We start from the raw sequence: 12,823 nt of genomic DNA, 5'->3' as shown, positions 1-12,823 counted from the left end.
CCATTTCACAAGTGGAGAAAGTGAGGAGGCGCCCGGTCGGGACTCGAACCCTGGGCTGCCGTCGACCCCCGCCCGCGGCCCCCTCACTCAGAAGGCGGGAAAGAGACGCACGACGGCCGCCTCCGGGACGCCCTCCGCGGCCTCGTCCCCGTCCCCGTCTCGGAAAGAATTCTCAGGTCTGCGGGGACCAGAAACAGGCGCCAGACGCAGGAGGGCGAGGAGGAGTCGCCCGCGCACCCTCGGGCCACGTTGCCTCCATCTAGGGGCGTGCAGTGGGCCGTAGTCTCGAGGCCACGCGCAGGGGTCTCCCGTGCGGGTCCGGCGACAGCCCACCGCGTGGTGACCTTATGCAGCAAGGCCTGGGCTGGATGGGCCTTGATCCGACCGCAGTCGTCCGAGGTGGCGCCATGTGGTGAAACCGTGCGTCACCCTTGTGAATGGGGTGCCCACCGTGTCCAGTTTCCCCATTAGAAACCACTGTCCTCAGATTCTTGGAGGGTACATCGACAGACAGAAACCCCCAAAGGCAGGAGCAAATTTGTTTCAGAATCTGCGCTGTGGTTTACAAACAAGTTCAGAGAGATTTTGGTGCAAAGCTACGGACGGAGCTGGTTTACTGCACATTATAAGTGGAAATCTTTATTTTTTTCTGTTTTTAAGGAAACCTGTGGCAAGGTCATTAATCATATTATCCATTATACGAGAAACAAATGGATTTGTCACTTCTGCACGGAAGCTGGGATTGATTCTGAAAACAAACTGTATCAAAATAAATGAAATTATTATGATGATATGAAATAGACTGCAGTGATTAATCTCCAGAAACCGAATTTTGACCTGCTTTGCACTTCGAACAATAGCATCCATTATGTAAATAAGCTGTGGGGTTTTCAAGGATAATGTTGCTAAATTACAAGAAAAAGTTCTATACATGAAAATCTCTTCATGCATAAACATTAGAGACAGGAAATCTGGTCTCCACAACGCTCAAGGCAGAGGACAGTGGAAGCGATGATGGTTCAGGTAAGAATATTCACTATAGTAGAGAAGGTGTGGAGTGGGGGTTGGGTGGCTAATGGCCTAATGTCTCTTGGTCTGCATCACCCAGAGGTATCAGTTTCAGGTTGTAAGTATAACCTTGAATAGACTCGTTCCTCCTACATCCTTCTTACTTCAACTCTTTGGAAACTCCCCAAGTTCAAATGAGCCCTCATATACACAAACTGCAATAATGAAGGTAACAAGGTTGCAAAGCACTTTATAAAATGTCACATTTTAGATTATTCCACAATGCTCTGCATCCAGACGTGTTGAGAATTACCCAGATAAGGATTTGACTTTTCAATTTTCTCTCAGAGGTTCAATGATTTTAACTCATAGACCTGGGTGGATCTTAATTGGATGTGACAATTAGGGCAGTATGCCTATATTTTCCCATATATCCTTGCTTGGCATAGACTGATAGATTCATATTTACAGCTTGAAATAGAGGCTTGTTCCTTTAATAATTAAATAAATAAAGTGTATTTCCAGAATTCTAATTTCCTCCTGAATAAAGAAAACAGTGTACAAGAAGACATAGAAATAAAGCATATATCCCAAAATATTTACTCGTGAATTTCTCAAAAGATTTCCGGTGTGAGAAGTGATCAGTGAAACTGCCAAGGCCCAGATGGAACGACCCAGGCATTTAAGATGTTATTTTCTTCGGAGGCAGTATAATTAGAGGGTTTAGTTACCAGGGTATATGCTGTTTAGGGCTTTGTTTTGTCTTCCTGGTGCAGTGGAGAGTCTGCTGGCTTAGGAAGGAGCCCTCATACCAACTCTGTCACCAGCTAAGTGGTTTGGGGGCAAGTCATTTCTCCTCTCTGGACATCAGTTCCCTTGTGTATAAGATAAGGGGATGAGACTAGACTCTCCAAAGGCCCTTCTGATGATGCTCAAGAGCTGGTAGTTTGAGAAAGCATCACCGTTCGGTGTGATGAATGTCCCAGAGCCTTGTCCTTTCTGTTTGTGCTGGGAACCCCCTGTAGTCAAGGGTGACTCTGGGAAGGCAGGGTGCTTGTGATACAGCAGGTAGCCCTTCTCATAGGGAGAGGCCAGAGCTGGGGTTGAAGTCCGCTCTTGGCGGCATGGAGGTTTGCCCTCGATTTACTGACAGCACAGCAACCTTGTCGACCTGCAGGATCCTGCATCTCTGACTCAGGCTACCCATGAAGACGGCTGCATGAGTGGCAGAGACCAGGGCCCACCGAATCTCCTTCACTTGCATAGTCATGCAGATCTGTAGCAGTGAATCAGTTCCGCCTAATCTCTTGGTGTAACTTATGCTGCAGCATAGTAGCCACCCACTCATCCACTATGTCTCCTGGCTCCCAGGTTAGCTGAGAGCCCACTATGGACTTAAACCGTGTGCTGGGAATCCTGATGAGCTCATTCCACCTCCATTTTATTGCCCCATCTGTTTGGTTCTCTTGTTCTTCTCACATGCATTTTTATCTTGGTCTTCTGAGAAATGTGCTAATTTCCACCATGGTGTCAGAGGATCCATCTTATACTTTTTTACATTTCCTTCTCTCTTTCTCAGTGCCACTTGGGAAGTCAAGAATGGGGGTTTGAGCTCAATAACAGAATCCAAGGACAACTTCCCGCAAACATGACTCAGGAACTGTCCTCGTTTCTGAATTTCAGTCGTGTGGGGGGGAACTAAGAGTGTGTGGTTGGTGGTGTTTTTGTTTTTTTGGTTTTTTGTTTTTTTAATGTAGGATTCAGTGCATATACAGCAAAATTTGGAGGCTCCAGAGACTCCTAACTAATAATCTTTTATGCTTAAAATACTAAGACCCCCCTCAAGAGTGGATTTTTCACCAAAATGAACTGCACGGTAGCGTAGAAAGTGCTTGAGCTTTGGAGTCAGACAGCTCTTGTTTCAATTCTAGTTTTATAACTTGCCATTTGACCTTGAGAGGATAGCTTAACCTCTCTGAGCCTCAGTTTTCTCATCTCTAACTTCAAAGCTAAATTTACTACAAAGTTTTGTCATGCTTGAGTGAGATAATGTATGTGAACATGTTTGGCATATAGCAGGTGCACAATAGATCCTAATCGTCCTTTTCTTCCCTCTTTCACCACTGAATTCAGAGATGAATTATATACATTTTTAAAAAAACAAACTTAAAATTTTTCCTTTATTTTCTATGACATCAAGTTGAAACGAAATAAGGCAAGAAAGGATTCTTGAGAAAGAACAGGCCAGCCTCTTTGGAGGAAAGGCAAGGGATGAGAACTTAAGGAAAATTTACTGGTGTCTCAGCAAGAGAATGTTATCCTACTTTGTGTTGTTCTTTTAAGATAAAGCATTGTATTTATTAACTTTAATCAGAGAATTCAGTCAAAATGAACTGTTTTACATCTACACTAACTTAAAATCTCTAGACTATGTGCCTGGACCCAACTAAAAGATTTATAGTCCTTAGCATTCAGTGATTCTGAGTTTGTATTGCTAAGGGATCCCAATAGATATAAGGCCGCTAAATCAAGCAAATGTTCTCTCTTCAGTGCATCTGGGTTCTTCTCAAATAACATATTTCTGGTTTAATTTTGGGAGCATGTGATATGAGACATTGAGTTTCAGGAAGTGTTCCTGTACTAGTGTATGATCACATGTGGCTGGAAAGCCATGATTTGGGGGGATTGATGATTAATATTACCCAACTGATTTCAGCAAACAAAAAAAAGGGCTTTTGGTGGCATTCTCTTATTTCAAGCAGTAGAACAAGATACTGGATAAACTGAGGGTAATGTCTTAGCTCAGTTTTTAAAAGTAAAGCATAGTAGACTGGGGATGGCATGAGCTGGAGGAAGGGACCTCATCAACTTGGTTTTCTTGGAGGAAATACTCTTAGAATGTAGTCTCAATTTCTCTATATTAGGAAACACTTAGAAAGCGCTTCAGTTTTACACAAGTTACAAGCAGTAAAACTGACATATATCTGTAACTCAATATTTCCGTGTGGTTTAGGCACACAGGTAGCTTGTTTCAATCTCTGAAAGTGAGATTGAAGGAGATTTTATAGAATTTTGAAGACTGGGAAATAGTTTAAGAAAGGTCGAAATGTCATATGGCCATGTAACAGCAGGGCCAAGCTGGAACTCAGGTTCTCTGGTTCTCAGTCAAGAGCCCTTTTCTCTGTACCACTCCCTAGCTTACTCATTAACCCTTTAAAATGCTTGGCTTCCTCAAAAACAGCTTGCTTAAAAATTAATAATTTGCCATACCAGATCCAATGACCATTTTCATATATTTCTACTGGAACTTAAAGCATTCAACATTGTTGGCTAAGTCCTTTTTAAATTAAAACTTTCCATTATTTGTTTCTGTGATATTGTATTCTTCTGATTTTCTTCTTGCTTTGGGAGAATTTTTTCTTTCTTTTCTTGATCTTCTTTCATTACCTGCACATGTGTCTAAAGTTGAGCTGTCATAGTCTCTCCCTTCACTATACTCTCTACTGTGCTTTTAGTTCTGATCTCTATGTTAGTGACTCTTTCCCTGATCCATACAGAGCTCCAGAATATGATAAACCAATTGCATGCTGGACACCTCAAGGATATGCTCCCAGCACTTCTAACTCAATATGTCCTCAACTAAATGAATTGTTCTCTTCCCCATTCCTCTTTGCTTCATCCTGTATCCCCTATTTCTGATGTATTAATGTTTCCCAAGTCATTCAAATTTAAAACTCTGTAGTCTCCTCTTCCACCCTCCAAATCCATTCAAATTCTAGTCAGTTTCTAAGTTCTAATTCTATTTTTACAATATGTCAACTCTCTCTTCACTGATACAACCTCATTACTTTTATTCTAAACTATACCATTACCTCCTAACTAAACTCTGCAACTCTACCACCTCCCTTTCAGCTTACATTCTATTGCCAGATCCGTTTTCCTGAAGCACAACTCTAAATCATTTAACTCTTCTGCTCGGAAAACTCAGTATTTCCCTATGCATGTTTGTAAACTCTTTAGTCTCCATCATCTGCCTCCCAACCTACTGTTCAACTCTACTTTTTTTATGAGACTTTTAAAAATTAATTAATTAATTTTAACTTTTGCCTGGGTTGGGTCTTGGTTGCTGCGTGCAGGCTTTCTGTAGTTGTGGAGAGCAGGGGCTACTGTTTGTTGCGGTGCGTGGGCCTCTCATTGCGGTGGCTTCCCTTGTGGAGCACGGGCTCTAGGCGCGCGAGCTCAGTAGCTGTGGCGCACGGGCTTAGTTGCTCTGTGGCACGTGGGATCTTCCCGGATCGGGGCTCGAACCTGTGTCCCTTGCATTGGCAGGCAGATTCTTAACCACTGCGCCACCAGGGAAGTCCCTCAACCCCATTTTCTACTACATCTCTTAATCTACCCTTCCTTCCAGTTAAAGTAAACTATGCTTTTCACACATGACCTACACTTTCCATCCTTCAGATTTGGAGTTCAGGTTGTTTCCTACATCTGTACTGTACTGACCTTCCTACCAATTCTGGAACCATAAAACTCATTCATCCTTCACAGCTCTGCCATACATGTTTCCTTCTCCACAAAGTTTACATGATTTTACACAGTCTAAAGTGACATTATAAAGGACAGTAGTTTGTCTTTGCATTCTTTATTTCTCTTACTACTTCAGCCTCTATTATAATTACCTTCTCTACTGGGCTGTGAGCTCCTTAAGGGCCACATCTAGGTCTGATGTACTCTCTCTTTTCAATAAATATCTCGTTGGATGTCTTTGTGCACAACAATAATAGTGCTCTGGAAGAGAAACAAAGACGATTTCGCTCAGTACATGGTCTGTGTTTTTGCAGGAAGAAAGTCACTGTGTAAGAATGGCAGGGGACGTTTTCAGGGAGAAGTTGAGAATTAGCCCTTGAAAAGGATAATGAAAGGCACAGAAGATAGGCAGTGTGGCGCATCTAAAGGAGCAGGCAAGGGAAGCGAAGGTTAAAACCACTGGGAAGAAAACGAGATGTGGTTAATAATCTCTGACTTTTAGTCCTCTGTTCCAAGACTGTTCTCTGTTTCCAAGGATACCTTAAGATGAATTTATCTCATTTACAGTAGCTACCACTCACCTAGCATCCATAAGGAAAGACAGGGTCGTTATTTTGGCCAGGTGACCACAATAGCTACTTTCAAGAATGAACAAAGTGTGAGTAGTAACAATGTTCAGTTTTTAACTGAGCAAAAGAAAGAATTTGTGTCTGAAATGTCTGCACATTCCAGACTTTCTGAAATTCTCCCATCTGGATACCCAGATGGAAGTGTCACAGAAGTGGTGGGGGGAGGGTTAGCTACTTTTTTTTCTTCTGGGGGTTAATGTGAAATTACAAAAGAATGAAACTCTATCCTAGCACTGTCAGAGGTTCTGAGCCCTAAGAGCAATTGAAGTTAGAGGGTCAGAGAAAAAATAAGTTCTGCAATGACGTTTATTCTCAACACTTTAGGTTCAGTACATCCTTGAGCTAAGAGCTAAAATTTTTATTGGCTCTTTCATCTCAGCTGAATCAGTTATTCCCCCTAGAATCCTGATGTTCATACCTGGGACAGCCTCTTCCTTCGCTGAAAAAAAGGTGCAAAGAGACTCCATATTTTAGATTGCTCATCAGAGAGGAATTGCACTATTACCAGCTTCCATCAGGAAAGTATGCTCGTGTGTGTTCCAGATGTCCCATTGCCATCTCCACTCAGCCCTAGACCACACGAAGCGAATTAAACCCTTCATGTACATCGCCGCTTTTGTTGCAGAGATGGCAGCTTATTCCACCCAGACTCTTTCTTCTTTTGCTCTGTGATTCAGTCCAGCTAATGAGCAGCCCTTCTGGGTGGAAGGGGATAGAGGACATTTCCCTGAAACTTAAGCAACCTAAATAAATGAATTCTCCAACCAATTCTTTTTCCTCTTCAACAAGAGCCAGTTAAACAATCTTTATTTCACTCCCCAACTCAAATGAATCCCAGCTGGGATTTATTAAGAAATATTAAAAAACCCTTAGGATGAAGGAAGAATCTTTTGTGGAAAGAGATACTGTGTTATGATTGGTTTTTAAGTCTTGCTTCCTGAAAACTGCATAAAGTAGTAAAAGGGTTATGAGAACAAAGGCATAATGCCATACTGCAGCCTTGAGTCTTTGGATTTGACAGATAAGGTCAATTTAATGATACAAAAAAAAAAGACTAAAAACCTCTCATGACATATGAAAGCAAAAGAATCTGAGTCAATGTGTGATATTTTAGGTCAAAGCTTAGACTTCATTCGTTTTACTGTAGTTCATATTTTTCTTTGCCATATTGGCACTAAAAAGAACTCTCTCCATTTCCAAACCTCATAACAAAATAAATATGTATTTAGTATGTTACTTGAAATTGCAGCTAACGTTTTGATGTTTAATCTTTATTTTTAAACAAATAAGCAGTATCATGAGTCCTGATTTGAAAACAGCCTAGACCAGGAAGTATAAAGGATGTGTCTTTTCTGAGGGCTATGGCAGGGGTGGGTAGTGGGGTGGGGAGATTGTAATTTCCTTTGCAGTTGAAATCAACATTAATCCTCAAATACTACATAAATGCAATTCATGATGCTTCAAATCTTGCTGAAGTTTTTGCTTATAGAGTAAACTGGCCAGGAAATATTATCTCAATTGATAATGATAAAGGATAAAGACTGTTTTTGTTTACTCTGTGTCTCCAGCACTGGAATAGTGCCTGGTGCATCATAAGTGCACAGTGAATATTTGTTGTGAAAGGCGTGTTGTTGTGTAGAGGGGCTGTATGCTTCACCAAATATCTCCATGAATAGGTAGTATACTAGTTTAGAGTAAAAGACTCCTGACTTCTTGAGACAGAAGGTTACCGATGGCCTAATTTGCTTCTGAAAACTATAGGCAAGACTACCATATTGCAGTTTTAATTACACAGTGGAAATTTGTAAGTCCAGGAAAAACTAGAGCAATAGAGGCCCTCCTAATTTTGATTTCCTCTTAGGGAGTTAGAGAATGGAGGAATGACCTCGCCCCAGAGAATGAAAACCTTGAAAGGGCCTCCTTTGGAGAGAAGGATTCAAAACCAGCATAGGCCTGAAAAGCCTTTTCCAGTGGAATAAGCCTCAGCTATTCTCTCTACATGATTGCAGTTAACACTCCTTATGGAACCTCAGCCACCACCCAAGCTACACAGACACATAGACATTGCAAATGGAATTTTGCAAATACAAAGCAAAAGGATGAGAGCATTCACTTACCTCCAGGATTGCTTGTACCCTGGTTGCCATTATTCTAGAGCTATAATGTCTACTGTAAGCACAATCTGTGGGTTGACTTGAGCTGAACAGGAGTTATTTCTATGATCCTCCTAACCCCATGCACCAACAGTGATAGCTTAGAGATACAAAAGGGTTGTTTGTCCTCTTAGCCCAAATTAAAAGTGACCCCCCTAAAGTTTTGTTGAATCATCAATCATCATTATAAGCACATGCCTTTAGAAGGCTATTTTGACAAATCTGAAACAGAAATGGCTTTGTTAAGAGCTAGCGCATTGACCTGTTTTGTGATCAGTATCTGAGCTGACAGATTGGAAAAGAATGATATTGAAACTCAATTTCACAACATGCCTTACTGGTGGAAGAAATGAAAAGCAACCAGGAAAGTAAGCAGCAGAATGGGCGGGGGGGGGCTGACCAGTAAAATTTCACATCTTTTCTAGTACCTGTAGAAGAACTAGGGAATATGGTTTAAAAACTTCTGGCTGTGAAATAAGAACCTGGAGGTCATGTCAAGTAGTTTAATGATCTAAAAGCTCAACCAGTGCCCTCTTATATAATGCCAGTTTTTATTCCAGACTGAACATCCTAATCTTTGAACATGACTAATACTAAATAAGGGATTCATTGTGGAAATGGATCCTGTTCTTTCGGTCACTATCCCATAAATTGGGTGAAGGTAAATTATGTCATCAAATTACCAGTCACTGGAACACCCCTATTTTTAGGGACTTAGGGCAATAATAAATCAGTTCCCTGGATGGGCAAGTTTGGCCTCAGTATTCTGCATATTTCTCTAAGTTTCTGATTTCCTTAGTAATTTCTTACTATCTTGTCAGGCTCTTTAATGTTTTAAAGGAATTTTTTAAAAATTGAAGTATAGTGGTTTACAATGTTGTGTTAGATTCCAGTGTACAGCAAAGTGATTTAGTTTAATATATATATTATATATAATATATATTAGTTTTATGTACATATATCAATATAAAGTATAAGTATATATATATATATATATATATATATATATATACACTTCAGATTCTTTTCCATGCTAGGTTATTACAAGATACTGAATAGTGTTCCCCATGTTTATCTATTTTATATATAGTAATGTGTATTTGTTAATCCCAAACTCCTAATATATGCCTCCCTACCAAAGGAATTTTTTAAAACTGCTTTTAGTTGTTTTCAGTGAGACTAGTGGTCCAAATACCCTAGTTCCCTAATTCTGTTGAGCTCAAATTGTTCAAACTAGTTACACTAAGAGGGGAGAAGATGAATGGATGAAGATATGAGATGGCAGTCCTTTCCCTCCCTTTCCTCTCACCAAAATTTACCCAGAATCAAAAAAGGTATAAGTTGGAGGGAACCTTGGGTGTCATTTAGAACAACTCCCAGATTTCAGGGTTGAGAATATTGAGATCCAGAAAGATAAAGGGTCTAACCTGAAGCGATATAGTTAATTTTGGTGCAGTTTGAACAAGGATCTTCTGACTTTTCATCCAGCATGTTCCCCACCTCACCTTGATTATTTCCCTCTCCGTCTCTTCTGCAAGGATGTATCAAAGACCAATTGTATTGCCTTCACCATGTCTTATCTGTGGGCTACAGTTGTTTATCTTTTGGGTAATCTAAAATAAGCCAGTGAGGTCATTGGAGTCCCTGAAGTAGAGGAGAAAGAAAGGGGGCAGAAAAAAATGTTTGAAGACATAATAGCCTAAAAGTTTCCAAAACTGATTAAAACTATAAACTCATAGATCCAAGAAGCTAAGAATCCCAGGCACAATAAACATGAATAAAATTACACCAAGACACATCATAATCAAATTTCTTAAAACCAGTGATAAAGAGAAAAATCTTTAAAATATCTAGAACATCTTTAAATAACTGAAAGAAAATCTGTCAGTCTAGAATTCTATAACCCAATGAAGATATCTTTCAAAAATTAAAGAAAAATATAGACTTTTTCAGATATTCAAAGCCACAAATAATTATCACCAGCGGACCTCAGTATAAGAAATATTAAAGGAAATCTTTAGGCATAAGAAAAATTATACCAGGTGGATATATGGATATAAATGAAGGAATAATGCACACCAGAAACGGTAACTACATAGACTACCTGATTGTCTATGGAGAAAATCCTATGGAATCTACAAAAAAGCTGTTAGAACTAATAAGTGAGTTTAGGAAGATTTTAGGATTCAAGATCAACATACCCAAATCTGTAGTATTTCTATATACTAGCAGCAATTAGGAATTAGAATTTTTAAATTTATAAGAGCACCAAAAATATGGAACATTTAGAAATATCTATCAAAAGATGTGCAAGACTAGTACACTAAAAACTACAAAATATTGCTGAGAAAAAATTAAAGAAGACCTAAGTAAATGGAGAAATATGCCATGTTTGTGGACTAGAAGACTCACCATTGTTAAGATGTCAGTTCTCCCCGGTTTGACCTGTAGATTCACTGCAATCCTAATCAAAATTCTAACAAGCTATTTTGTATAAATCGATAATCTATCAATACTTCGAAAATTCATATGAAATTCAAAGGACCTATAACAGCCAAAACACTTTTGAAAAAAAGAACAAAGTTAGAGGAATTACACTACCTAAGTTCTTATTTTAAAGCTGCAAGCAATCAAGGTAATGTGGTTTTGGAGTAATGCTAGGTAAATAGATCAGTGGAACAGAATATGGAGTCCAGAAGTAGACCCCACATATATAGTCAATTGATTTTTTTTAATTTATTTATTTATTTATTTATTTGTGGCTGTGTTGGGTCTTTGTTGCTGGGCACGGGCTTTCTCTAGTTGCAGCAAGCGGGAGCTACCCTTCAGTGCAGTGCATGGGCCTCTCATTGTGGTGGCTTCTCTTGTTGCCGGAGCATGGACTCTAGGTGCGAGGGCTTCAGTAGTTGTGGCTCATGGGCTCAGAAGTTGTGGCTCACGGGCTGTAGAGCGCAGGCTCAGTAGTTGCAGCCCACTGGCCTAGTTGCTCCAAGGCGTGTGGGATCTTCCCGGATCAGGGGTTGAACCCATGTACCCTGCATTGGCAGATGGATGCCTAACCACTGTGCCACCAGGGAAGTCCCAGTAGTCAATTGATTTTTTGGCAAAGGTGCAAAGTCCAGTGGAGAAAGGAAAGGTTTTTTTAAAAATTTCTTTTGATTACCATGCAAAAAAAAAAAAAAAAAATTTGGTCCATATCCCACATAATATTAAAAATGGATTATAAATCTAAATATAAAGCCTAAAGCTATAAAAACTTCTAGAAGAAACATAGAAAAATCTTTGTGACCTTGGGTTAGGCAAATATTGCTTAGATACAACACCAACAGCACAATCCATTTTTTAAGAGTAATACATTAGATTTCACACAAATTAAGAACTTTTGCTCTTTTAAAGGCACTATTTAATGAATTTTTTTAAAGCCATGTGGAGAAAATATTTTCACATTATAGATCTGACCAACCACTTGTATCAGAATATGTAAAGAACTGTTAAAACTTAATCTTAAGAAACAACCCAACATGGGCTTCCCTGGTGGCGCAGTGGTTGCGCGTCCGCCTGCCGATACAGGGGAACCGGGTTCGCGCCCCGGTCTGGGAGGATCCCACTGATTTTTTGGCAAAGGTGCAAAGTCCAGTGGAGAAAGGAAAGGTTTTTTTAAAAATTTCTTTTGATTACCATGCAAAAAAAAAAAAAAAAAATTTGGTCCATATCCCACATAATATTAAAAATGGATTATAAATCTAAATATAAAGCCTAAAGCTATAAAAACTTCTAGAAGAAACATAGAAAAATCTTTGTGACCTTGGGTTAGGCAAATATTGCTTAGATACAACACCAACAGCACAATCCATTTTTTAAGAGTAATACATTAGATTTCACACAAATTAAGAACTTTTGCTCTTTTAAAGGCACTATTTAATGAATTTTTTTAAAGCCATGTGGAGAAAATATTTTCACATTATAGATCTGACCAACCACTTGTATCAGAATATGTAAAGAACTGTTAAAACTTAATCTTAAGAAACAACCCAACAAATAAGTGGCAAAAGATTTAAACAGAAGCTTCACCAAAGATATATAGATGACTAATAAGCATATGAAAAGGTGTACAACGTCCATTAGTCATTGAGGAAATGCACGTTTAAACCATGAGATCCCACTACACACCCACTAGAATGTCTAAAATAAAAAAAGACTCACCCCACCTAGTGTTGGCAAAGGTGTGGAGCAGCCTGAACGCTCATACACCTCTGTAGAGTACAAAATGGTACAACCTCTGTGGAAAAGTTTGTTTCCTAAAAAGTTAAACATCTGCTGAACATATGATCCAGCCATTCTACTGCAAGGTATTTACCAAAGAGACATTAAAGCTATGTTAATACAAAAACTTGTACATGAATGTTTATAGCAGCTTAATTTTCAATAGCCAGAAAGTGGAAACAATCCAAATGTTGATCAATAAATGGATGGATAAGTAACTTGTGGTAAATACTCAGCAATAAG

This window comes from Physeter macrocephalus, chromosome 14 (assembly GCF_002837175.3).
Source record: "Physeter macrocephalus isolate SW-GA chromosome 14, ASM283717v5, whole genome shotgun sequence".
NCBI classification, from domain to species: Eukaryota; Metazoa; Chordata; class Mammalia; order Artiodactyla; family Physeteridae; genus Physeter; species Physeter macrocephalus.
This window is presented reverse-complemented; position numbering follows the sequence as displayed.